The sequence below is a fragment of the Salmo salar genome, chromosome 19 (genome assembly GCF_965601325.2).
Source record: "Salmo salar chromosome 19, fSalSal1, whole genome shotgun sequence".
In the NCBI taxonomy this organism is placed as follows: Eukaryota; Metazoa; Chordata; class Actinopteri; order Salmoniformes; family Salmonidae; genus Salmo; species Salmo salar.
The window spans coordinates 3,134,862-3,160,508 of record NC_138309.1 but is presented as its reverse complement, the minus strand read 5'-3'; the positions used below and the strand labels follow the sequence as shown (position 1 = coordinate 3,160,508).

Here is a 25,647-nt window from a genome sequence, read left to right as displayed (position 1 = left end):
ATGTAATGTTACAGTGTTTTGACAAACTGTTTATCTCATTGTTGAAAATGTGTTGTGATGGTGGAGCAGTTTTGAGATGCAAGGGAAATGTCTGCACAAACAGACAATAGCATCTTATCTGTCATCTCTCTCCCTTTCAGAGAAACCATTTTGCAGCAACTCTTGGTTTGGATAGCTTGAAGTCACCTCCGGAGATCAAAATACTTCAAAATGGACCCTCGCCGGTCGCAAGGAAGCATTTCAATGCTGTAACCTCTAAATCTTTTGTCCGAACCTTTTGAAATGCGCCAAATATAATTTCAAAAAGAATAGCCCAGGGACTGATTCAAAGGCACTCTTTCAAAATGTCAGTGGAATGGATGGACAGTACAGAGCTGTGGGCTATTAGCATGCCATGAATTACTGCTATTTGAGAGAGGTGTCCAGTCCTGTGATCTTTTCCTTGATCTCTGGGCCAGTTACCGAAGGGTCGCTGGTTCAAATACTCGAGCCGACAAGGTGAAAAATCTGTCTGTGCCCTTGAGCAAGGTACTTAACCCTAATTTGCACCAGGGGTACTGTATTACTATGGCTGACCCTGGAAAAGAAAACCTTTCACTATACCTATCCGGTGTATGTGACAAAACATTTTATTGTTATTTATTTCATTTGGGTCATGATGTCGCTGAGTACAATCAATCTCGCACACTCTTTCCCACTGGGCACACACTGGTTGAAACAACCGTGTTTCAACATCATTTCATGAAATGACATTGAACCAACGTGGAATAGACATTGAATTGACATCTGTGCCCAGTGGGTTGACTCCTCAGAGACTCTGTGTCCATTAGCTAGACTCCAGGGGCAAATACTCACAGAGCTAAGGACACTATACTAACAAGGAATTCAAAGGCTGGGCGGAAGAAGTTCAGGGGGACTAATAGTAACCAGTAATGTGTTTTAGGTGTATTCATTTAGGGTGCATACACTATTTTAAATAACTATTTTTGTCAACTGAATGCTGAGTCTGTGGGTTGAAATGACAGATTGAAAAATGTTCTTTCTAGTTGGAACAGATGTACTGTACAGATCTTTTTCTGTGTTTTTCTGGTCCTTTTTGCTCTCTCATCCTCACAGTGACTCCAGTAGCTAATTCATTATCCATGAGAGAAAAGCCATTAGTAGGATTACACTTTCCCCCCCAAAATTCTCACAAAACTGTAAAAGTAAAATTGCAGGTGCAATTGGCAGGTTGACGTTTATTGGCCTGTAGGGAGAACTGAGTGATTTCCACTAGATGGGCCAGCTACAAACTCAAAATTGGATATATCATGCAAATTCAGGAAAATGTAAATGTGCTTTTTGGTCTTAATCTAAGGTTAGGGTTTGACATTAGCATTAGAGGTGTGGTTAAGGTTAGGGTTAAGGTTAGATTTTAAATCTGATTTTATGACTTTGAGGCTAGTGACCACTCTTGCCTCCAAGGCAAGATTCATGACAATAAATGCCACCATAGCACTCACTTGAGGAGGTTGCATTGGATGCGTATTCTTGGCAGGAGACACAAGGTTAAAGACTGCAGGAGGGAGACATTGCCTCTACAGTATTTTCTGAAAAACCAAATAGAATTTCATGTAAATTTGAAAAGATTTGCTAGGCTAAGTGGACTTTTTTGGCATATTGGATACACATATAAAATGCTTTCAGATATACAGAAGTCCCAAAACAGATATGGGCTAGGGTTACATTTATACTGAACCAAAAAATAAACGCAACATGTAAAGTGTTGGTCACATGTTCCATGAGCTGAAAAAAAAGATCCCAGAAATTTTCCAAAAGCATAAAAAGCTTCCTTCTTGCAAATTTTGTGCACAAATTTGTTTACATCCCTGTTAGTGAGCTTTTCTCCTTTGCCAAGATAATCCATCCACCTGTCTGGGGTGGCATATCAAGAAGCTGGGGACAATAAAAGGTCACTCTAAAATGTGCAGTTTTGTCACACAACACAATGCCACAGATGTCTCAAGTTTTGATGGATAGTGCAATTAGTATGCTGACTGCAGGAATGTCCACCAGAGCTGGTGCCAGGGAATTGAATGTTCATTTCTCTATCATAAGCCGCCTCCAATGTAATTTTAGATAATTTCGCAGCATGTCCAACCTGCCTCACAACAGCAGACCACGTGATACCACGCCAACCCATGACCTCCACATCTGGCTTCTTCACCTGTGGGATTGTCTGAGACCAGCCACAAGGATAGCTGATGAAACTATCGGTTTGCACAACTGAAGAATTTCTGCACAAACTGTCTGGAACCGTCTCCGGGATCTCATCTGCGTGCTCAACGTCCTCAACAGGGTCTTGACCTGACTGCAGTTTGTCATCGTAACTGACTTAAGTGTGCAAATGCTCACCTTCGAATAGGTACTGGTACGCTGGATAAGTGTGCTCTTCACAGATTAATCCCAGTTTCATCTCTACCGGGCAGATGGGGCCGTGTGGGAGAGCGGTTTGCTGATGTCAATGTTGGGAACAGAGTGCCCCATGGTGGCAGTGGAGTTATGGTATGGGCAGGCATAAGCTATGAACAATGAACACAATTGCATTTTATCTATGTAAAATTTGAATGCACAGAGATACCGTGACGAGATCCTGAGGCTCATTGTCATGCCATTCATCCGCCGCCATCACCTCATGTTTCAGCATGATAATGCAAGACCCCATGTCGCATGGATCTGTACACAATTCCTGGAAGCTGAAAATGTCCCAGCTCTTCCATGGCCTGCATACCCACCAAACATGTCACCAATTGAGCATGTTTGGGATGCTCTGGATCAACAGCGTGTTCCAGTACCCGCCAATATAGAGCAACTTCGCACACCCATTGAAGAAGAGTGGACAACATTCTACAGGCCACAATCAACAGCCTGATCAACTCTATGCAAAGGAGATGTGTCGTGCTGCATGAGACAAGTGGTGATCACACCAGATACTGACTGCCCTACCTTTTTTTTAACCTCTATGGGACCGGCGGGACGAATTCGTCCCACCTACGTAACATCCACTGCCAGCCTGTGGCGCGATTTTCAAAATCTTCAAAATCCTATTACTTCAATTTCTCAAACATATGACTATTTTACAGCCATTTAAAGATAAGACTCTCGTTAATCTAACCACACTGTCCGATTTCAAAAAGGCTTTACAACGAAAGCAAAACATTAGATTATGTCAGCAGAGTACCAAGCCAGAAATAATCAGACACCCATTTTTCAAGCCAGCATATAATGTCACCAAAACCCAGAAGACAGCTAAATGCAGCACTCACCTTTGATGATCTTCATCAGATGACAACCCTAGGACATTATGTTATACAATACATGCATGTTTTGTTCAATCAAGTTCATATTTATATCAAAAACCAGCTTTTTACATTAGCATGTGACGTTCAGAACTAGCATACCCCCCGCAAACTTACGGGGAATTCGCTAACATTTTACTAAATTACTCACGATAAACGTTCACAAAAAGCATAACAATTATTTTAAGAATTATAGATACAGACCTCCTCTATGCACTCGATATGTCCGATTTTAAAATAGCTTTTTGGTGAAAGCACATTTTGCAATATTCTAAGTACATAGCCCAGGCATAACGGGCTCGCTATTTAGACACCCGGCAAGTTTAGCACTCACCATAATCATATTTACTATTATAAAAATGTCATTACCTTTTGTTGTCTTCGTCAGAATGCACACCCAGGACGTCTACTTCAATAACAAATGTTGGTTTGGTCCAAAATAATCCATCGTTATATCCGAATAGCGGCGTTTTGTTCGTGCGTTCCAGACACTATCCGAAATAGTAAAGAAGTGTCGCGCGCTTGCGCAATTCCTGACAATAAAATTCAAAGTATTCCATTGCCGTACGTCGAAGCATGTCAACCACTGTTTAAAATCAATTTTTACGTCATTTTTCTCGTAGAAAAGCGATAAAATTCCGACAGGGAATCTCCTTTTCGGCAAACAGAGGAAAAAATCCCAAAGGCGGGGGCGGTCGGGGTCACGCGCATAAGCTAGTGTCTCTTGATGGGCCACTTGAGAAAGGCGATAATGTGTTTCAGCCTGGGGCTGGAATGACGACATTCTCTTTTTTCCCGGGCTATGAGAGCCTATGGACGACGTGGGAAGTGTCACGTTAGAGCAGAGATCCTTAGTAAATGATAGAGATGGCAAAGAAGTTCCAGAAATGGTCAGACAGGCCACTTCCTGTAAAGGAATCTCTCAGGTTTTGACCTGCCATTTGAGTTCTGTTATACTCACAGACACCATTCAAACAGTTTTAGAAAATTTAGGGTGTTTTCTATCCATATGTAATAAGTATATGCATATTCTAGTTACTGAGTAGGAGTGGTAATCAGATTAAATCGGGTATGTTTTTTATCCAGCCGTGTCAATGCTGCCCCCTAGCCCTAACAGGTTAAGGTACACTATATGGCCAACAGTATGTGGACACGTGCTCGTCAAACATTTCATTCCAAAATCATGGGCATTAATAAGGTTGTTGGTCCGCCCTTTGCTGCTATAACAGCTTCGACTCTTCAGGGAAGGCTTTTGACCAAATGTTGAAACATTGCCACGGGGACTTGCTTCCATTCAGCCACAAGATCATTAGTGAGGTCGGGCACTGATGTTGGGCGATTAGGCCTGGCTCGCAGTCGGCGTTCCAATTCATCCCAAAGGTGTTCGATGGGGTTGAGGTCCAGGGCTCTGTGTAGGCCAGTCAAGTTATTCAACACCGATCTTGACAAACCATATCTGTGTGGACCTCGCTTTGTGCACGGGGGCATTGTCATGCTGAAAAAGGAAAGGGCCTTCCCCAAACTGTTGGTATAAAGTTGGAAGCACAGAATCGTCTAGAATATCATTGTATGCTGTAGCATTAACATTTCCTGTCACTGGAACTAAGGGGCCTAGCCTGAACCATAAAAAACAGCCCCAGGCCATTGTTCCTCCTCCACCAAACTTTACAGTTGGCACTATGCATTCGAGCAGGTAGCATTCTCCTGGCATCTGCCAAACCCAGATTTGTCTGTTGGACTGCCAGATGGTGAAGCGTGATTCATCCTGCGGAGGCTCCTCAGAGGAGGAAGGGGAGGACCATCCTCCTCAGTGAAATTTCATTAAAATAAAAATAGTGAAACACTAAAAAAGTTTAGATAAAAACCTTTATTGATAAAACTATACTAAATATATTCATATGTCACCAAATACGAACTGGCAACAGACAAACAGAGAACACAGGTATAAATACACAGGGGACAATGAGAAGATGGGTGACACCTGGAGGGGGGTGAAGACGAGCACAAAGACAGGTGAAATAGATCAGGGTGTGACAGTACTCCCCCCTCTAGGGACGCCACCTGGCGTCCTACCTGGGCGCATACCTGGTTGACCGGGATGCCGGCGATGGAACTCAGCGATGAGGGCTGGGTCGAGGATGTTCCTAGCGGGAACCCAGCACCTCTCCTCCGGGCCATAACCCTCCCAGTCAACCAGGTACTGGAATCCCCTGCCCCGCGGCCGAACCTTCAGGAGGTGCCTGAGACAGGGTAGAGGGGTGGGCCTGGAAACAGGAGACAAAGGGCTGTGAGACATAGGTTTAATCCTAGATACATGAAAAGTGGGATGTATACGGAGGGTATGGGGCAACAAAAGATGAACAGCAGAAGGGCTAAGGATCTTGGAGATGGGGAAAGGGCCATTACAACGGGGGGACAGTTTGCTGGACTCTACACGGAGGGGCAGATCCTGAGTGGACAACCATACCCTCTGCCCGAGACGATAACGTGGAGCCGGGGTCCGGTGGTGGTCCGCCTGTCGTCGATACCTGGAGGTGGTCTTGAGAAGAGCAAACCGGGCTCTCTTCCTCTTGCTCTGGGAAGAGTGAGGGCTGATATCCCATGGAACACTCAAAAGGTGAGAGACCAGTGGCTGAGCAAGGGAGGGTGTTGTGGGCGTACGCTACCCACATGGGCTGCTGGCTCCAGGTGGTGGGATTTGGCAGAGACCAGGCAGCGAAGAGTCGTCTCCAGGTCCTGACTGGCTCGCTCCTGACTGGCCGTTAGACTGGGGTTGGAACCTGGAGGACAGGCTGGCCGACGACCCATTGAGTGTGCAGAACACCTTCCAGAACTGGGACAAGAACAGAGGACCCCAGTCAGAGACCATGACCACCGGAAGTCCAAGGGTAGCTTGGAGAGAGGGATGAAGTGGGCGGCTTTTGAAAACCGGTCCCCCATGGTAAGGATAACCATGTTGCCATCAGATGGGGGGAGACCAGTGATGAAGTCCAGGGATATATGTGACCAGGGACGGTGAGGGACAGGAGTCTTATTCTGGGCACACACGGTGCAGGCGAGCTGACGTCTCTGCGACGAAAGCAGAGACGTCAGGAACCAAGGTGGGTCATCAAAAACGTTGTCGTACAACGGCCAGGGTCCGATGGAAGCCTGGATGGAAGGCCAGTCGAGAGGAATGAGGCCATTCCAGAACCGAGGAATCTGGGACAAACATCCGGTTAGCCGGGCCACCCCCACGCTGTGCCTCACGGACCCGGTTCTCTATACAGTGGGGGAAAAAAGTATTTGATCCCCTGCTGATTTTGTACGTTTGCCCACTTACAAAGAAATGATCAGTCTATAATGTTAATGGTAGGTTTATTTGAACAGTGAGAGACAGAATAACAACTAAAATATCCAGAAAAACGCATGTCAAAAATGTAATAAAATGATTTGCATTTTAATGAGGGAAATAAGTATTTGACCCCTCTGCAAAACATGACTTAGTACTTGGTGGCAAAACCCTTGTTGGCAATCACAGAGGTCAGACGTTTCTTGTAGTTGGCCATCAGGTTTGCACACATCTCAGGAGGGATTTTGTCCAACTCCTCTTTGCAGATCTTCTCCAAGTCATTAAGGTTTCGAGGCTGACATTTGGCAACTCGAACCTTCAGCTCCCTCCACAGATTTTCTATGGGATTAAGGTCTGGAGACTGGCTAGGCCACTCCAGGACCTTAATGTGCTTCTTCTTGAGCCACTCCTTTGTTGCCTTGGCCGTGTGTTTTGGGTCATTGTCATGCTGGAATACCCGTCCACGACCCATTTTCAATGCCCTGGAGGGAAGGAGGTTCTCACCCAAGATTTGACGATACATGGCCCCGTCCTTTGATGCGGTGAAGTTGTCCTGTCCCCTTAGCAGAAAAACACCCCCAAAGCATAATGTTTCCACCTCTATGTTTGATGGTGGAGATGGTGTTCTTGGGGTCATAGGCAGCATTCCTCCTCCTCCAAACACGGCGAGTTGAGTTGATGTAAAAGAGCTCCATTTTGGTCTCATCTGACCACAACACTTTCACTAGTTGTCCTCTGAGTCATTCAGATGTTCATTGGCAAACTTCAGACGGGCATGTATATGTATTCTTGAGCAGGGGGACCATGCGGGCGCTGCAGGATTTCAGTCCTTCACGGCGTAGTGTGTTACCAATTGGGCTGATTCCTCACCGTTCTCAACATCATTGCAACTCCATGAGGTGAGATCTTGCATGGAGCCCCAGGCCGAGGGATATTGACAGTTCTTTTGTGTTTCTTCCATTTGCGAATAATCGCACCAAATGTTGTCACCTTCTCAACAAGCTGCTTGGCGATGGTCTTGTAGCCCATTCCAGCCTCGTGTAGGTCTACAATCTTGTCCCTGACATCCTTGGAGAGCTCTTTGGTCTTGGCCATGGTGGAGAGTTTGGAATCTGATTGATTGATTGCTTCTGTGGACAGGAGTCTTTTTTACAGGTAACAAGCTGCGGTTAGGAGCACTCCCTTTAAAAGTGTGCTCCTAATCTCAGCTCGTTACCTGTATAAAGGACACCTGGGAGCCAGAAATCTTTCTGATTGAGAGGGGGTCAAATACTTATTTCCCTCATTAAAATGCAAATCAATTTATAACATTTCTGACATGCGTTTTTCTGGATATTTTAGTTGTTATTCTGTCTCTCACTGTTCAAATAAACCTACCATTAACATTATAGACTGATCCTTTCTTTGTCAGTGGGCAAACGTACAAAATCAGCAGGGGATCAAATACTTTTTTCCCCCACTGTACCCCAGATGAGTGCAACCGCGAGACAAGAGGTAGGGAGGATGGTCTCGGGGTCCGATGGTGTAGCAGTGGGGCAATATAGGCGTGACAGCGCATCCGGCTTCACATTCTTGGACCCTGGGCGGTAGGAGATGGTGGAGTGATGGAATTTATCTGCTTTGATGTACAGCTGGTTCTCCAGAAGATGCTGGAGGACTTGTCTGACATGGAGGACATGTTCTTGAGCTGAGTGGGAAAATATGAGGATGTCATCAAGGTAGACGAATATGAACCGGTTCAACATGTTCCAGAGAGCGTTGTTTCCCAGGGCCTGGAACACAGCAGGAGCGTTGGTCAGTCCGAACGCCATCACCAGGTATTCATAGTGCCCGCTAGCCGTGTTAATGGCGGTCTTCTACTCATCCCCTTATCGGATCCGTACCAGATGGTAGGCATTCCGGAGGTCCAACTTGGAGAAGATGGTTGCCCCCTGGAGAGGCTTGAAAGCCGAGGCAATGAGTGGAAGCGGGTAACAGTTCTTAACCGTGATGTCATTCAGGCCCCGGTAGTCGATACACGGATGCAGGGTTTTGTCCTTCTTCTCCACAAAGAAGAACCCTGGAGGTAGAAGGACGGATCCACCCTGCAGCCAGGGAGTCCTCAATGTACGTCTCCATCACTTTGGTCTCTGGACCTGACAGGGAATAAAGCTGTGCAGCATCCGGGAGAAGGTCTATGGCGCAGTCATAGGGCCGATAGGGAGGAAGCGCGGTGGCACGGGCCTTGCTGAAAACCTCCCGGAGGTCCTGGTACTCCGCGGGAATGGTGGAGAGGACCGGGGCTTTTCCCAAGCCCACAAGAAGACATCCCAGGGCAGACAGCGCCGACTTCAGGCAATGCCCATGGCAAAACGGGCTCCAACCCAGGATAGAACCAGTAGCCCAGTCGATCAAGGGATTGTGCCTCTGGAGCCAGGAAAACCCTAAAACCACGGGTGCATGAGGGGATTCGATGGGCAGGAACTGTATAAACTGACTGTGATTACCCGACACCCTCATGTTAATGGGACACATGGTGTGGGTGACTCTGCCAATAGAGCGCCCCTCCAATGCTCAGGCGTCCATGGGAATGGAGAGGGGTTGTGTGGGGATTCCCAGCTCCGACACCAGGGTAGCGTCCATTAAGCTTTTATCGGCCCCAGAGTGTATGAGCATCCGGAGAGATTTGGACCGGTCACCCCACAACAGGGTAGCATGAAGAGGGGTACGAGCAATGGAAGATGGGAAACTCCCTGTATGGCTCACCAGCGTACTCGTACCTCCTTGATGAGCCTGGTTCTTTAATGGGCAGGTAGATAAAAAATGTCCCGTAGCTCCACAATACAGACAGCTCTGGGTGTTAAGTCTGCGTAAGTGCTCAGCAGGAGACAATCTAACCCTGCCCAGTTTATTAACCCCTCCACCACCCCCCTCTTTGGAGGACAAATATCTTAATTTTTTTACAGCTTTTCAGCCACATATACATACATTTTACATATACATTTTACATACACATTTTGCATACACATTTTACATACATGGTACTTTTATATAAAGCAGTCACATAACAGTAATACATTACCAAACATAAGCTCTTTAATCCCAACCTTCAGCCATTCTCAACCAACCCCATCTATCACCATAGACCACCCTCGTTTGGTTTCCATGTGCCATATATTTTTCAATTGTGCTGTGATGTTTTACATCATTGTTTAGCCTTTCTAATCATATTCTATCCACAGATTGTGAGCTAAAGATGAAAACCTTTCCTACGAGTATTATTATATTATTTATTAACTGACTATGGCTTTCCAAATCACCCAACACTGTTATTAGAAAGGTTAATTTTAAGTGCATGTTGTAATTTTTTAACCGTTCCTGAACCTGTGACCAGAAACGAGTTACAAACTAGGAAAATCTAAAGCGCTGAGATTGTTGTATGCCCCATATATATAGCATTCTGTTGGTGGCAATCATTTTAAATAACAATTTAAATTGAAAACCTCTAAGTGTGGAATCAAGTTTTTTGTAACAGTGCATAAACCAATTGGTACATCGAAAATCACTTCCCATTTATTTTGCAACCTGTATGGCGCAGCTGTCAACATTTTTGTCCTCAAATGAAACTGATATATTTTTATATTTATGCCAGTTCCTTTCAGCCAATTTGTATCTTTAATATATGAGAGGCAAACAATTTCCCTACCTTCTCCCTTTTTCACTTGCCTCCTCCATTTTTGTGGTGGTGCTGCAATCAGTTGATTGTAAATTTGGATTGAGCAGATATTCCCATATATTTTCGATAACTGTATATGTGACATAACTCCTCCGTTTCTATTCATAATATCATAATACCATAATATAATTTTTATGAATCAGTATATTTCAGTTTAACTATAACATTTGGTGTAATATTTGTTCTATATTTTCTGGAGGATAAAACTGAAATTCTAACCATTTTTGTATGGCTTGTTTAAGAAAGGGTGATACTTTAAACAAAATGTCATTTTCAATTAGTTGGAAACGAGAAGTTGTAATCTGTATTACAAGTGTTACAAGTGTTACAATCAACAGTAACCGTGAGCTCAAGGTTATTGGCAGACTTGTTTACGTGCTGCTGTGCGTTTTGTTGCCGATCTTACTTTGCTACCTGACTACCTCACGGTTTTTACTTTTTCATTACCGTATATTTTTTGTTTTTCCCTCACTGAACTTTTTTCATTCAACTTTTTCACCCCGGAGGTTTTATCTGGACATGGTTCGTCAGGACTTCAAACAGCCGAAGCTAAGTAACATTAACATGATGCCTTCTAATTGCAGTCGTTGTACTTATAATATACAGGAGAACGATCGCCTTACGGCAAGGATAGCTGTGCTGCAAGCCCAGCTTCAGACGCAATCGTTAGGCAAGGGTAATTTCAGTGTAGGAAAGGATGAAACAGCGTCTGTGCCACCAGTAAGTACAGATAGTAACGTTAGTATAAACCCCCTCGCACGGTCCCCGCAGCCGGACAACTTTCTCATGGCTTCTGGAGGGAAATGCTGTAGGAATGCTCAACCAGTGTCGCTTATTCAGCCGACAGAAACTTTCAACCGGTTCTCCCCATTAAGCGAGTCGGAGTCGGAGGCCGAAACTTCTCTGGTCTCTACTCCTCCCGTTGTGGGGTCTGAGACGCCGAAGGCTCCCACCATTAGCTCTGACAAATTGAAAACCCTAGTCATTGGCGACTCCATTACCCACAGTATTAGACTTAAAACGAATCATCCAGCAATCATACACTGTTTACCAGGGGGCAGGGCTACCGATGTTAAGGCTAATCTAAAGACGGTGCTGGCTAAAGCTAAAACTGGCGAGTGTAGAGAGTATAGAGATATTGTTATCCACGTCGGCACCAACGATGTTAGGATGAAACAGTCAGAGGTCACCAAGCGCAACATAGCTTCAGCGTGTAAATCAGCTAGAAAGATGTGTCGGCATCGAGTAATTGTCTCTGGCCCCCTCCCAGTTAGGGGGAGTGATGAGCTCTACAGCAGAGTCTCACAACTCAATCGCTGGTTGAAAACTGTGTTCTGCCCCTCCCAAAAGATAGAATTTGTAGATAATTGGCCCTCTTTCTGGGACTCACCCACAAACAGGACCAAGCCTGGCCTGTTGAGGAGTGACGGACTCCATCCTAGCTGGAGGGGTGCTCTCATCTTATCTACGAACATAGACAGGGCTCTAACTCCTCTAGCTCCACAATGAAATAGGGTGCAGGCCAGGCAGCAGGCTGTTAGCCAGCCTGCTAGTTTAGTGGAGTCTGCCACTAGCACAGTCAGTGTAGTCAGCTCAGCTTTCCCCATTGAGACCGTGTCTGTGCCTCGATCTAGGTTGGGCAAAATTAAAGATGGCGGTGGTCGCTTTAGCAATCTCACTAGTATAAAGACCTCCTCCATTCCTGCCATTATTAAAAGAGATTGTGATACCTCACATCACAAAATTGGGTTACTTAATGTTAGATCCCTCACTTCCAAGGCAGTTATAGTCAATGAACTAATCACTGATCATAACCTTGATGTGATTGGCCTGACTGAAACATGGCTTAAGCCTGAAGAATTTACTGTGTTAAATGAGGCCTCACCCCCTGGTTACACTAGTGACCATACCCCCCGTGCATCCGGCAAAGGCGGAGGTGTTGCTAACATTTATGATAGCAAATTTCAATTTACAAAAAAAACCAATGACGTTTTCGTCTTTTGAGCTTCTAGTCATGAAATCTATGCAGCCTACTCAATCACTTTTTATAGCTACTGTTTACAGGCCTCCTGGGCCATATGCAGTGTTCCTCACTGAGTTCCCTGAATTCCTATCGGATCTTGTAGTCATAGCAGATAATATTCAAATTTTTGGTGACTTTAACCTCTTATGGCTAGGGGGCAGTATTTTCACGGCTGGATAAAAAACGTACCCGATTTAATCTGGTTACTAATCCTACCCAGTAACTAGAATATGCATATACTTATTATATATGGATAGAAAACACCCTAACGTTTCTAAAACTGTTTGAATGGTGTCTGTGAGTATAACAGAACTCAAATGGCAGGTCAAAACCTGAGAGATTCCTTTACAGGAAGTGGCCTGTCTGACCATTTCTGGAACTTCTTTGCCATCTCTATCTTTTACAAAGGATCTCTGCTCTAACGTGACACTTCCTACGTTGTCCATTGGCGCTCAGAGCCCGGGAAAAAACAGAATGTCGTCATCCCAGCCCCAGGCTGAAACACATTATCGCCTTTCTCAAGTGGCCGATCAAGGGACTGTGGGCTTAGGCGCGTGACCTGACTGCCCCCGTCTTTCTGATTTTTTCCTCTGTTTGCCGAAAAGGAGATTCCCGGTCGGAATATTATCGCTTTTCTACGAGAAAAATGGCATAAAAATTGATTTTAAACATGCTTCGAAGTACGGTAATGGAATATTTAGAATTTTTTTGTCACGAATTGCGCCATGCGCGCGACCCTTACTTACACTTCGGATAGTGTCTTGAACGCACGAACAAAACGCCGCTATTTGGATATAACGATGGATTATTTTGGACCAAACCAACATTTGTTATTGAAGTGGCAGTCCTGGGAATGCATTCTGACGAAGACAACAAAAGGTAATCAAACTTTTATAATAGTAAATCTGATATTGGTGAGTGCTAAACTTGCCGGGTGTCTAAATAGCTAGCCCGTGATGGCTGGGCTATGTACTTAGAATATTGCAAAATGTGCTTTCACCAAAAAGCTATTTTAAAATCGGACATATCGAGTGCATAGAGGAGTTCTGTATCTATAATTCTTAAAATAATTGTTATGCTTTTTGTGAACGTTTATCGTGAGTAATTTAATAAATTGTTAGCAAATTCCTCCAGAAGTTTGCGGGGGGTATGCTAGTTCTGAACGTCACATGCTAATGTAAAAAGCTGTTTTTTGATATAAATATGAACTTGATTGAACAAAACATGCATGTATTGTATAACATAATGTCCTAGGTGTGTCATCTGATGAAGATCATCAAAGGTTAGTGCTGCATTTAGCTGTCTTCTGGGTTTTTGTGACATTATATGCTAGATTGAAAAATGGGTGTCTGATTATTTCTGGCTTGGTACTCTGCTGACATAATCTAATGTTTTGCTTTCGCTGTAAAGCCTTTTTGAAATCGGACAGTGTGGTTAGTTAAAGGAGAGTCTTGTCTTTAAAATGCTGTGAAATAGTCATATGTTTGAAAAATTGAAGTTTTTGTATTTTTGAGGATTTTGTAATTCGCGCCACGCCTATCATTGGATATTGGAGCAGGTGTTCCGCTAGCGGAACGTCTAGATGTAAGAGGTTAACCTGTTGGGGCTAGGGGGCAGTATTTTCACGTCTGGATAAAAAAACGTACCCGATTTAATCTGGTTACTAATCCTACCCAGTAACTAGAATATGCATATACTTATTATATATGGATAGAAAACACCCTAAAGTTTCTAAAACTGTTTGAATGGTGTCTGTGAGTATAACAGAACTCATTTGGCAGGCAAAACCCTGAGACATTTTCTGACAGGAAGTGGATACCTGATGTGTTGAATTACCTTTAAGCCTATGCCATTGAAACACAGGGGCTGATTAATGTTTTGGCACTTCCTATTGCTTCCACTAGATGTCACCAGCCTTACAAAGTGTTTTGAGTCTTCTACTTTGAGATCTGACCGAACAAGAGCCTTGGAACGGTGATGGCCGATTAGACTCTGGCGCGCGAGGTCATGTTGGGTACCCTCGTTCCAAAACGTTTTAAAAGAGAATGCATTCGTCCACCTTGAATATTATTCATGTTCTGGTTAAAAAAGGCACTAATGATTTATGCTATATAACGTTTGACATGTTTGAACGAACGTAAATATATTTTTTCCCCTCGTTCATGAAGTGAAGTCCGGCGGGCTTAGATCATGTGCTAACAACACGGAGCTTTTTGGACATAAATGATGAGCTTTTTTGAACAAAACTACATTCGTTATGGACCTGGGATTCCTGGAGGTGACATCTGATGAAGAGAATCAAAGGTAATGGATTATTTACATAGTATTTTCGATTTTAGATCTCTCCAACATGGCCGTTTGTCTGTATCGCAAAGCGTATTTTTCTGGGCGCAGTGCTCAGATTATTGCAAAGTGTGATTTCCCAGTAAGGTTATTTTTAAATCTGGCAAGTCGATTGCGTTCAAGAGATGTAAATCTATAATTCTTTAACCTGTTAGGGCTAGGGGGCAGTATTGACACGGCTGGATAAAAAACATACCCGATTTAATCTGGTTACCACTCCTACCCAGTAACTAGAATATGTATATACTTATTACATATGGATAGAAAACACCCTACATTTTCTAAAACTGTTTGAATGGTGTCTGTGAGTATAACAGAACTCAAATGGCAGGTCAAAACCTGAGAGATTCCTTTACAGGAAGTGGCCTGTCTGACCATTTCTTGAACTTCTTTTCCATCTCTATCTTTTACTAAGGATCTCTGCTCTAACGTGACACTTCCTACGTCGTCCATAGGCGCTCAGAGCCCGGGAAAAAACAGAATGTCGTCATCCCAACCCCAGGCTGAAACACATTATCGCCTTTCTCAAGTGGCCGATCAAGGGACACTGGGCTTAGGCGCGTGACCCGACCGCCCCCGCCTTTGTGATTTTTTTCCTCTGTTTGCCGAAAAGGAGATTCCCTGTCGGAATATTATCGCTTTTCTACGAGAAAAATGGCGTAAAAATGGATTTTAAACAGCGGTTGACATGCTTCGAAGTACGGTAATGGAATATTCAGAATTTTTTTGTCACGAATTGCGCCATGCGCGCGACCCTTCTTTACCATTTCGGATAGTGTCTGGAACGCACAAACAAAACGCCGCTATTCGGATATAACGATGGATTATTTTGGACCAAACCAACATTTGTTATTGAAGTAGCAGTCCTGGGAGTGCATTCTGACGAAGACAACAAAAGGTAATCAAACTTTTATAATAGTAAATATGATTATGGTGAGTGCTAAACTTGCCGGGTGTCTAAATAGCTAGCCCGTGATGCCTGGGCTATGTACTTAGAATATTGCAAAATGTGCTTTCACCAAAAAGCTATTTTAAAATCGGACATATCGAGGACATAGAGGAGGTCTGTATCTATAATTCTTAAAATAATTGTTATGCTTTTTGTGAACGTTTATCGTGAGTAATTTAGTAAAATGTTAGCGAATTCCCCGGAAGTTTGCGGGGGGTATGCTAGTTCTGAACGTCACATGCTAATGTAAAAAGCTGGTTTTTGATATAAATATGAACTTGATTGAACAAAACATGCATGTATTGTATAACATAATGTCCTAGGGTTGTCATCTGATGAAGATCATCAAAGGTGAGTGCTGCATTTAGCTGTCTTCTGGGTTTTTGTGTTATTATTAGCTGGCTTGAAAAATGGGTGTCTGATTATTTCTGGCTTGGTACTCTGCTGACATAATCTAATGTTTTGCTTTCGTTGTAAAGCCTTTTTGAAATCGGACAGTGTGGTTAGATTAACGAGAGTCTTGTCTTTAAATAGCTGTAAAATAGTCATATGTTTGAGAAATTGAAGTAATAGGATTTTTAAGGTTTTGAAAATCGCGCCACAGGCTTCAAGTGGCTGTTACGTAGGTGGGACGAATTCATCCCGCCTAGCCCATAGAGGTTAAATGACAATATAATATTTTACCAATGTTTTCTAATTTTAATTATTTCATTTGTGGTGCTGACTTGACTGCCGGTTATTGAAGGGAAACGATTTCCTGAACATCAACGCCATAGTAAAACGCTGTTTTTGGATATAAATATGAACTTGATAGAACTAAAAATGCATGCATTGTCTAACATAATGTCCTAGGAGTGTCATCTGATGGAGATTGTCAAAGGTTAGTGCATCATTTTAGCTGGTTTTATGGTTTTGGTGACGCCTGTCTTTGAATTGACAAAACATTACACACAGCTATTGTCAATGTACTCTCCTAACATAATCTAACTTTATGCTTTCGCCGTAAAACCTTTTTGAAATCGGACAACGTGGTTAGATTAAGGAGATGTTTATCTTTCAAAGGGTGTAAGATAGTTGTATGTTTGAAAAATTTGAATTTTGACATTTATTTGGTTTCAAATTTGCCGCTCTTGAAATGCACCTGCTGTTGATAGGGTGCACCACGGGTGGCACGCTAGCGTCCCACATAGCCCCAAGAGGTTAACATTCACATGGAAAAGTCCACAGACCCACTCCAAAAGGCTTTCGGAGCCATCATCGACTCAGTGGGTTTTGTCCAACATGGCTCTGGACCTACTCACTGCCACAGTCATACTCTGGACCTAGTTTTGTCCCATGGAATAAATGTTGTGGATCTTAATGTTTTTCCTCATAATCCTGGATTATCGGACCACCCTTTTATTGCGTTTGCAATTGCAACAAATAATCTGCTCAGACCCCAACCAAGGAGCATTAAAAGTCGTGCTATAAATTCTCAGACAACACAAAGATTCCTTGATGCCCTTCCAGACTCCCTCTGCCTACCCAAGGACGTCAGAGGACAAAAATCAGTTAACCACCTAACCGAGGAACTCAATTTAACCTTGCGCAATACCCTAGATGCAGTTGCACCCGTAAAATTAAAAACATCTGTCATAAGAAAGTAGCTCCCTGGTATACAGAAAATACACGAGCTCTGAAGCAAGCTTCCAGAAAATTGGAACGGAAATGGCGCCACACCAAACTGGAAGTCTTCCGACTAGCTTGGAAAGACAGTACCGTGCAGTATCGAAGAGCCCTCACTGCTGCTCGATCATCCTATTTTTCCAACTTAATTGAGGAAAATAAGAACAATCCGAAATTCGTTTTTGATACTGTCGCAAAGCTAACTAAAAAGCAGCATTCGCAAATGGAGGATGGCTTTCACTTGAGCAGTATACAATTATGAACTTCTTTGAGGAAAAGATCATGATCATTAGAAAGCAAATTACGGACTCCTCTTTAAATCTGCGTATTCCTCCAAAGCTCCATTGTCCTGAGTCTACACAACTCTGCCAGGACCTAGGATCAAGGGAGATACTAAAGTGTTTTAGTACTATATCTCTTGACACAATGATGAAAATAATCATGGCCTCTAAACCCTCAAGCTGCATACTGGACCCTATTCCAACTAAACTACTGAAAGAGCTGCTTCCTGTGCTTGGCCCTCCTATGTTGAACATAATAAACGGCTCTCTATCCACAGGATGTGTACCAAGCTCACTAAAAGTGGCAGTAATAAAGCCTTTCTTGAAAAAGCCGAATCTTGACCCAGAAATTATAAAAAACTATTGGCCTATATCGAATCTTCCATTCCTCTCAAACATTTTTGAAAAAGCTGTTGCGCAGCAACTCACTGCCTTCCTGAAGACAAACAATGTATACGAAACGCTTCAGTCTGGTTTTAGACCCCATCATAGCACTGAGACTGCACTTGTGAAGGTGGTAAATTACCTTTTAATGACGTCAGACCGAGGCTCTGCATCTGTGCTCGTGCTCCTAGATCTTAGTGCTGCTTTTGATACCATCGACCACCACATTATTTTGGAGAGATTGGAAACCCAAATTGGTCTACATGGACAAGTTCTGGCCTGGTTTAGATCTTATCTGTCGGAAAGATATCAGTTTGTCTCTGTGAATGGTTTGTCCTCTGACAAATCAATTGTACATTTTGGTGTTCCTCAAGGTACCGTTTTAGGACCACTATTGTTTTCACTATATATTTTACCTCTTGGGGATGTCATTCGAAATCATAATGTTAAATTTCACTGCTATGCGGACGACACACAGCTGTACATTTCAATGAAACATGGTGAAGCCCCAAAATTGCCCTCGCTAGAAGCCTGTGTTTCAGACATAAAGAAGTGGATGGCTGCAAACTTTCTACTTTTAAACTCGGACAAAACAGAGATGCTTGTTCTAGGTCCCAAGAAACAAAGAGATCTTCTGTTGAATCTGACAATTAATCTGGATGGTTGTACAGTCGTCTCAAATAAAACTGTGAAGGACCTCGGCGTTACTCTGGACCCTGATCTCTCTTTTGAAGAACATATCAAGACTGTTTCAAGGACAGCTTTTTTCCATCTACGTAACATTGCAAAAATCAGAAACTTTCTGTCCAAAAATGATGCAGGAAAATTTATCCATGCTTTTGTTACTTCTAGGCTGGACTACTGCAATGCACTACTTTCCGGCTACTCGGATAAAGCACTAAACAAACTTCAGTTAGTGCTAAATACGGCTGCTAGAATCCTGACTAGAAACAAAAAATTTGATCATATTACTCCAGTGCTAGCCTCCCTACACTGGCTTCCTGTTAAGGCAAGGGCTGATTTCAAGGTTTTACTGCTAACCTACAAAGCATTACATGGGCTTGCTCCTACCTATCTTTCCGATTTGGTCCTGCCGTACATACCTACACGTACGCTACGGTCACAAGACGCAGGCCTCCTAATTGTCCCTAGAATTTCTAAGCAAACGGCTGGAGGTAGGGCTTTCTCCTATAGAGCTCCATTTTTATGGAATGGTCTGCCTACCCATGTGAGAGACGCAGACTCAGTCTCAACCTTTAAGTCTTTACTGAAGACTTATCTCTTCAGTAGGTCCTATGATTAAGTATAGTCTGGCCCAGGAGTGTGAAAGTGAACGGAAAGGCTGGAGCAACGAACCACCCTTGCTGTCTCTGCCTTGCCGGTTCCCCTCTCTCCACTGGGATTCTCTGCCTCTAACCCTATTACAGGGGCTGAGTCACTGGCTTACTGGTGTTCTTCCATGCCGTCCATGGGAGGGGTGCGTCACTTGAGTGGGTTGAGTCACTGACGTGGTCTTCCTATCTGGGTTGCCCCCCCCCCCCCTTGGGTTGTGCCGTGGCGGAGATCTTTGTGGGCTATACTCGGCCTTGTCTTAGGACGGTAAGTTGGTGGTTGGCGACATCCCTCTAGTGGTGTGGGGGCTGTGCTTTGGCAAAGTGGTGGGGTTATATCCTGCCTGTTTGGCCCTGGTATCATCGGATGGGGCCACAGTGTCTTCTGATCCCTCCTGTCTCAGCCTCCAGTATTTATGCTGCAGTAGTTTACGTGTCGGGGGGCTAGGGTCAGTCTGTTACATCTGGAGTATTTCTCTTGTCTGTGTGAATTTAAATATGCTCTCTCTAATTCTCTCTTTCTCTCTTTCTTTCTTTCTCTCGGAGGACCTGAGCCCTAGGACCATGCCTCAGGACAACCTGGCATGATGACTCCTTGCTGTCCCCAGTCCACCTGGCCGTGCTGCTGCTCCAGTTTCAACTGTTCTGCCTGCGGCTATGGAACCCTGACCTGTTCACCGGACGTGCTTGTTGCACCCTCGACAACTACTATGATTATTATTATTTGACCATGCTGGTCATTTATGAACATTTTAACATCTTGACCATGTTCTGTTATAATATCCACCCGGTACAACCAGAAGAGGACTGGCCACCCCTCATAGCCTGGTTCCTCTCTAGGTTTCTTCCTAGGTTTTTGGCCTTTCTAGGGAGTTTTTCCTAGGGAGTTTTTCCTAGCCACCGTGCTTCTTTCACATGCATTGCTTGCTGTTTGGGGTTTTAGGCTGGGTTTCTGTACAGCACTTTGAGATATCAGCTGATGTACGAAGGGCTATATAAATAAATTTGATTTGAGTATAAAGGCAAAAAGGCAATTTTTGAACAAAGGATGAGCCTTTCTTAATAATTTACTGGAGAACCATTTGGGGTTTAAGTATAACTTATGTACAGTATGAGTGAAGCGTTCAGTGAGAGGTTCAAAATATAAAAAAATTAAATGTTAATAAATATCTGGGGTTGCTGTACATAACTTTAACCCATTGTATAAGAGATTCACCAAAATTAAAGTATTCCTGGCATTTATATATAAATTCTAGTCGTACTTTATCAAACGCATTTTCAAAATCTGCTATGAAGACCAGGCCTGGTATCTTCGATGTTTCATAGTGTTCAATTGTTTCAAGTAATTGTCGTATATTATCTCCATGTAAAAAACCTGTCTGATCAGGACAAAAAATATCTGGTAAAACCTTTTTTATTCTATGTGCAATGCATTTTGCCAGGATTTTTGCATCACAACACTGAAGTGTTAGAGGCCTCCAGTTTTCTAAATGGACTGGATCTTTATACTTACTTTCCTGTTTAAGTAGTAATGAAATCAGACCTTGTTGAGTACCTGAAAGTCTACCATTTGTATAAGAGTAATTAAAATATGCTAATAATGGATCTTTGAGTACATCAAAAAAGGTCTGATATACCTCTACTGGTATACCGTCAAGCCCTGGTGTTTTTCCATACTGAAAAAATGTTATTGCCTCAAAAAGTACCTCTTCTGTAAATTGGCTTTCACACAGATCTTTCTGTAAATTTGTTAATTTCATTATTATTATTATTAGGAAAGACATCCTTACAGTTAACATCATTCAGTGGAAATGGAGGTGACTGAAAACAAAACATATGCTTAAAATATTTTGCTTCCTCTTTCAAAATATATTTTGGTGAATCATTAAATAGTACCCGCAAAATACCAGTCTTAACGTCAACAGTGAAGAGGCAACTCCGGGATGCTGGCCATCTAGGCAGAGTTGCAAAGAAAAAGCCATATCTCAGACTGGCCAATAAAAAGTAAAGATTAAGATGGGCAAAAGAACACAGACACTGGACAGAGGAACTCTGCCTAGAAGGCCAGCATCCCGGAGGCCAGCATCCCTCTTCACTGTTGACCCTGAGACTGTTACTATTTAATGCAGCTGTCAGATGAGGCATCTGTTTCTCAAACTAGACACTCTAATGTCTAGTCCTCTTGCTCAGTTGTGCCCCGGGGCCTCCCACTCCTCTTTCTATTCTGGTTAGAACCAGTTTGCGCTGTTCTGTGAAGGGAGTAGTACACAGCGTTGTACGAGATCTTCAGTTTCTTGGCAATTTCTCACATGGAATAGCCTTCATTTCTCAGAATAAGAAGAAAGGTCTTTGTTTCTGGCCATTTTGAGCCTTTGAGTGATGGTTGCTGATAATGGGCCTCTGTACGCCTATGTAAATATTCCACTAAAAATCAGCCGTTTCCAGCTACAATAGTCATTTACAACATTAACAATGTCTACACTGTATTTCTGATCAATTTGATGTTATTTTAAAAATGGACAAAACATGTGCTTTTCTTTCAAAAACAAGGACATTTCTAAGTGACCCCAAACTTTTGAACAGTAAATTATGTGAACAACAGCTTGTGCACAATATCTAAGGAAGTCTCGAGGATTTGCTCGCCTGAGGTAGAGTATCTCATGATAAGCTGGAGTTGGAGCCATTTGAAAGTGGGGTACAGGGCATGTCGTCTCTCCACTATTTCATGGGGAAATTGTTCATTAATAGAGAATGTTGTGTTCTTCATTTCCCTACCCTGTTGTAACAAGGCAATTTTCATAATGTGGTGGGTTAGCATAGCTACGATCAGACGAGGCCTTCCCTCTGCTCTGCCACTGAAACGGTGAGCCATTTGAAAATCAATTGTTTCCACCTGTTCGTCCGTCATCTTGAGATTACGTTTCATGAATACCTTGCCTTTTTCCTCCGTTGACTGATAGTTTTTGTTTTCATCCTCCTTTATTCCCATTATAACAATATTATTTTTGATGAAGTAATTCAGCTTTCGTTGTTTAATTATCATACCGTAGCCCCTCTGTAGTGTCTTTTAGGGAGTTCACGGTAGTTTTCAATATCAAATTTTCCGCTCGTATTTCTTCCGTCATTTTATTACTGTAATCCATTCCTGTTTCTAAGGCCTCAACCTCCCCCAGTAGCCCAGGCAATCGATCCAGTTCTTGTAACTGCCCGTAAGCAATGCTCTATCTTCTGGAGACATAGTTATAAAAACATCCCCCTCCAATGTTAAATTTTGAATTTTAGACGGCGGCTTCCCTTCAGTTTCGCTCGCAGAACTCGAGGAAAGGTCTTCTCTTGTTTGCTTCGATGTATCAGTTTCTTTTTCGAGCATATCAAAATGCTGATCAAGAAATAGTTCCAGATTCTCTATATTATCCAGAATGTTTGTTTCGTAGTTATCAGCTAATCCTCAATTTTTGTGATTAATTCATGGGACAAGCTGTGCCTACCACACTGCCACCTGCCACATCATCACCTTGAAGACTAACCCTGCCCAGTTGCATGGGCTCCGGAGGAGATGACTCGACAGCCTTCGGTGACCTCCGAGAGACTTCCGTCCGACATCTGATCCACTCGAAAATGTGGGCTTCGGGGATTTCCTGGATTCCTCTGAGGCAAGGTGGAAATCAAGGATCAGCGTCGGCGACAGGGAACAGACTCCCTCCCCCTCCTATGTTCCCGTAGCCGCCCATCGATCCGGATGGTCAAGGCTATGAGGGAGTCGAGGTCCAGGGGCAGCTCCCGGGCTGCAAGCTCGTCTTTAATCCCCTCCGACAACCCGTAAAGGAACACATCTAACAGGGCTCCCGGGTTCCAGGCACTGTCAGCCGCCAACGTGCGAAAATCCCCCATGTAGTCTGCCACAGGGTTCTTGGGAAGCCGTGGTAGATTGGGGAGAAACGCCACTGGTAGCGAGGTAATTGACAGTCTTGGGGGTTTACTGTAGTGGCGGGCTGCCTCAGACAATCTGCGGAATTGCTCCAGTAATGTGTTGAAAGCAAGGTATGGAATCCTTTCATCAGACCTTGAAGAAACTCCTTGTGTCTTCCAATGGTGGCTGCCTGGGTGGAGATGGCAATGCAGAGCTGGTTCAACTCTGCTGGGTCAGTTATGGCCAGTTCGTACTATCACAACTCAGGATATGACCCAGATGCAGACACGGGAGGCGGATAGTACAGTTCTGAGATGATTTATTAGAAACACCGGGCAGGCAAAGGGCAGGTCGAGGACAGGGAGAGGTTCGTGATCAGGTCAGAGTCAGGCAGGTACAGGACGGCAGGCAGGCTCGGGTTCAGGGCAGGCAGAATGGTCAGAACTGGGAAAAACTATGGAACAGAACTAGAGAAACAGGAAGGCAGGAAAGAATGCTGGTAAGACCTGACAGTAGCAAGTAACATTAGCTAGCTAGCTACCAGCTCCAGTGTGCAGTTTTCACCGCCAACACTACTGCAAATTTAGTTGACTTTTTGTTAAAGAACCCCTTTCATTCTCTGGGGTAGACAGAAAAGGTGCGAATTAAAACCGACGGTCGACCTCTGCCTGAGATCAGTTTCATGAAGAAGGATGGAAAGCTGAGGGCGTTCAATACCAATTCGTATCAAAAGTATAGCTGGTAAACAGGGAGCCTTTCATCAAGCCACCTGTATTGCTGGCTTTGCCTGCATTTTGGAAAGCCTTGGGCGAAAGAGGGGTACAAAGACCTGAAGAACATTGATCGGTCAGCTAAACGGCAAAACAAAAGCAGGGAGCATATAAATGCCCACATCAGATTCAAGCTTCTGGGGAAAAAGCCGTAGCAATCAGGACGAAGGTCTGCGTGTTCAAACTGCGCAACAACGAGAAAGTAAGAAGAAACAGAGATGTTCTCAAGCGGCCTATCTACACCACTGCGTTTTTGGGCATGTAAAATTAGAGGACACGACGAGACGGGAAAGTTCCGCTAACAAGTACAACTACCGTCCATCGCATCATCCATTAAAAGTTAGATGAATCTTCAGGATTATACCCTTTTTTAAAAAATGTGTTTATAACATTTTCAATTTCAATTTTGTTGTTATTCTGTCTCTCACTGTTCAAATAAACCTACCATTAAAATTATAGACTGATAATTTCTTTGTCAGTGGGCATACATACAAAATCAGCAGGGGATCAAATACTTTTTCCCCTCACTGTATAGAGAACATACAAAAACACTATGGTAATAAAAAAGAAAGACAGCAGGGGTTCAAACTGTAGAACCCAGTTCCTACATTTGAATATAAAAATGGATTTTGGCAAACAAAACTATGCTACCTTTTATCTCTGGTTTTATAAGGCCTACAGTTGCATAGAACTGCATGATGCAAACATGCATAAAGCAAGCTCAGCCCTGTGAGTTCTACTGTCTATCAGTTCTTGACTCTGTGTCTCTCCTCCCAGGGCCAGGAGTTTTCTTCAGTTTTTTAAAACCATGTGACCTGATTAGGAAAAACTGGTCCCATCATAGCCCATATAAAACCTTTTTACAACTGATTAATCACTGTCATACCTTATAGGGTCCAGAGTTTTCCTGGTTAGGTTAACAGATACGGAAAAACTCCGGGCCCCAGGGGGTAAAAATTGCCCCCCCACTCTGGGACCTATGGTGCCACCAGTCTGCTTGCAGTTGTCAGTTATCGTCAGGTATGTGGATGATCAGGGCTTTATTCAGGAATGTTTCTTGGGCTACTTTGATGTGTTAAGTGGACAAGATGCGCAGAGAAACTTGTTGTTCAAACCTATGATGGCGCAGCTGTAATGGAATGTATCTGCTATTTGTATTTCCAGCTAAGTCCTCTCCTGTTCCCTGATTAAGAGATGATGACCACTCCACTCTACTACCATTGTCAACTCTCTCCTGACATGAACTGAAACCAAGTCTCATGTGCCCGCTCATCCACTGGCACGTTGAATGTTTCCTCTCCAAGCACTGTGAGTACCCCTATCAATTTTCTCTCATTACTGTATGTAGAGTCAATCACATACACAATCACATTATTACACATCAATGATTTTACTCCTTGCTTGGACTAACTCATTCTTAGCTCTTTTGTCTAACTGTGTAGTGTGTTGTGTTATTGTTTGTCTTCCCAGTCAAATCCTGTCCTGCACTGAAAGCCTCTGAACACCTCAACTCATGCCTCATACAGGGGCGGAAATCCCGGGGGGGACGGGGGGGACACAACCTCCCCATCCTGGGAAAAATATGTTTTGTTCCCCCCAATATATCA

At 43.5% G+C, this 25,647-nt stretch overlaps 1 protein-coding gene across 1 annotated transcript in view; it reads right to left on the bottom strand.

The window, feature by feature from the left end:
- The window catches only part of LOC106578315 (MAGUK p55 subfamily member 2-like), a 110,283-nt gene that overhangs the window by 21,438 nt on the left and 63,198 nt on the right, over window positions 1-25,647 (bottom strand). The gene's annotated exons all lie outside the window — the stretch shown is intronic.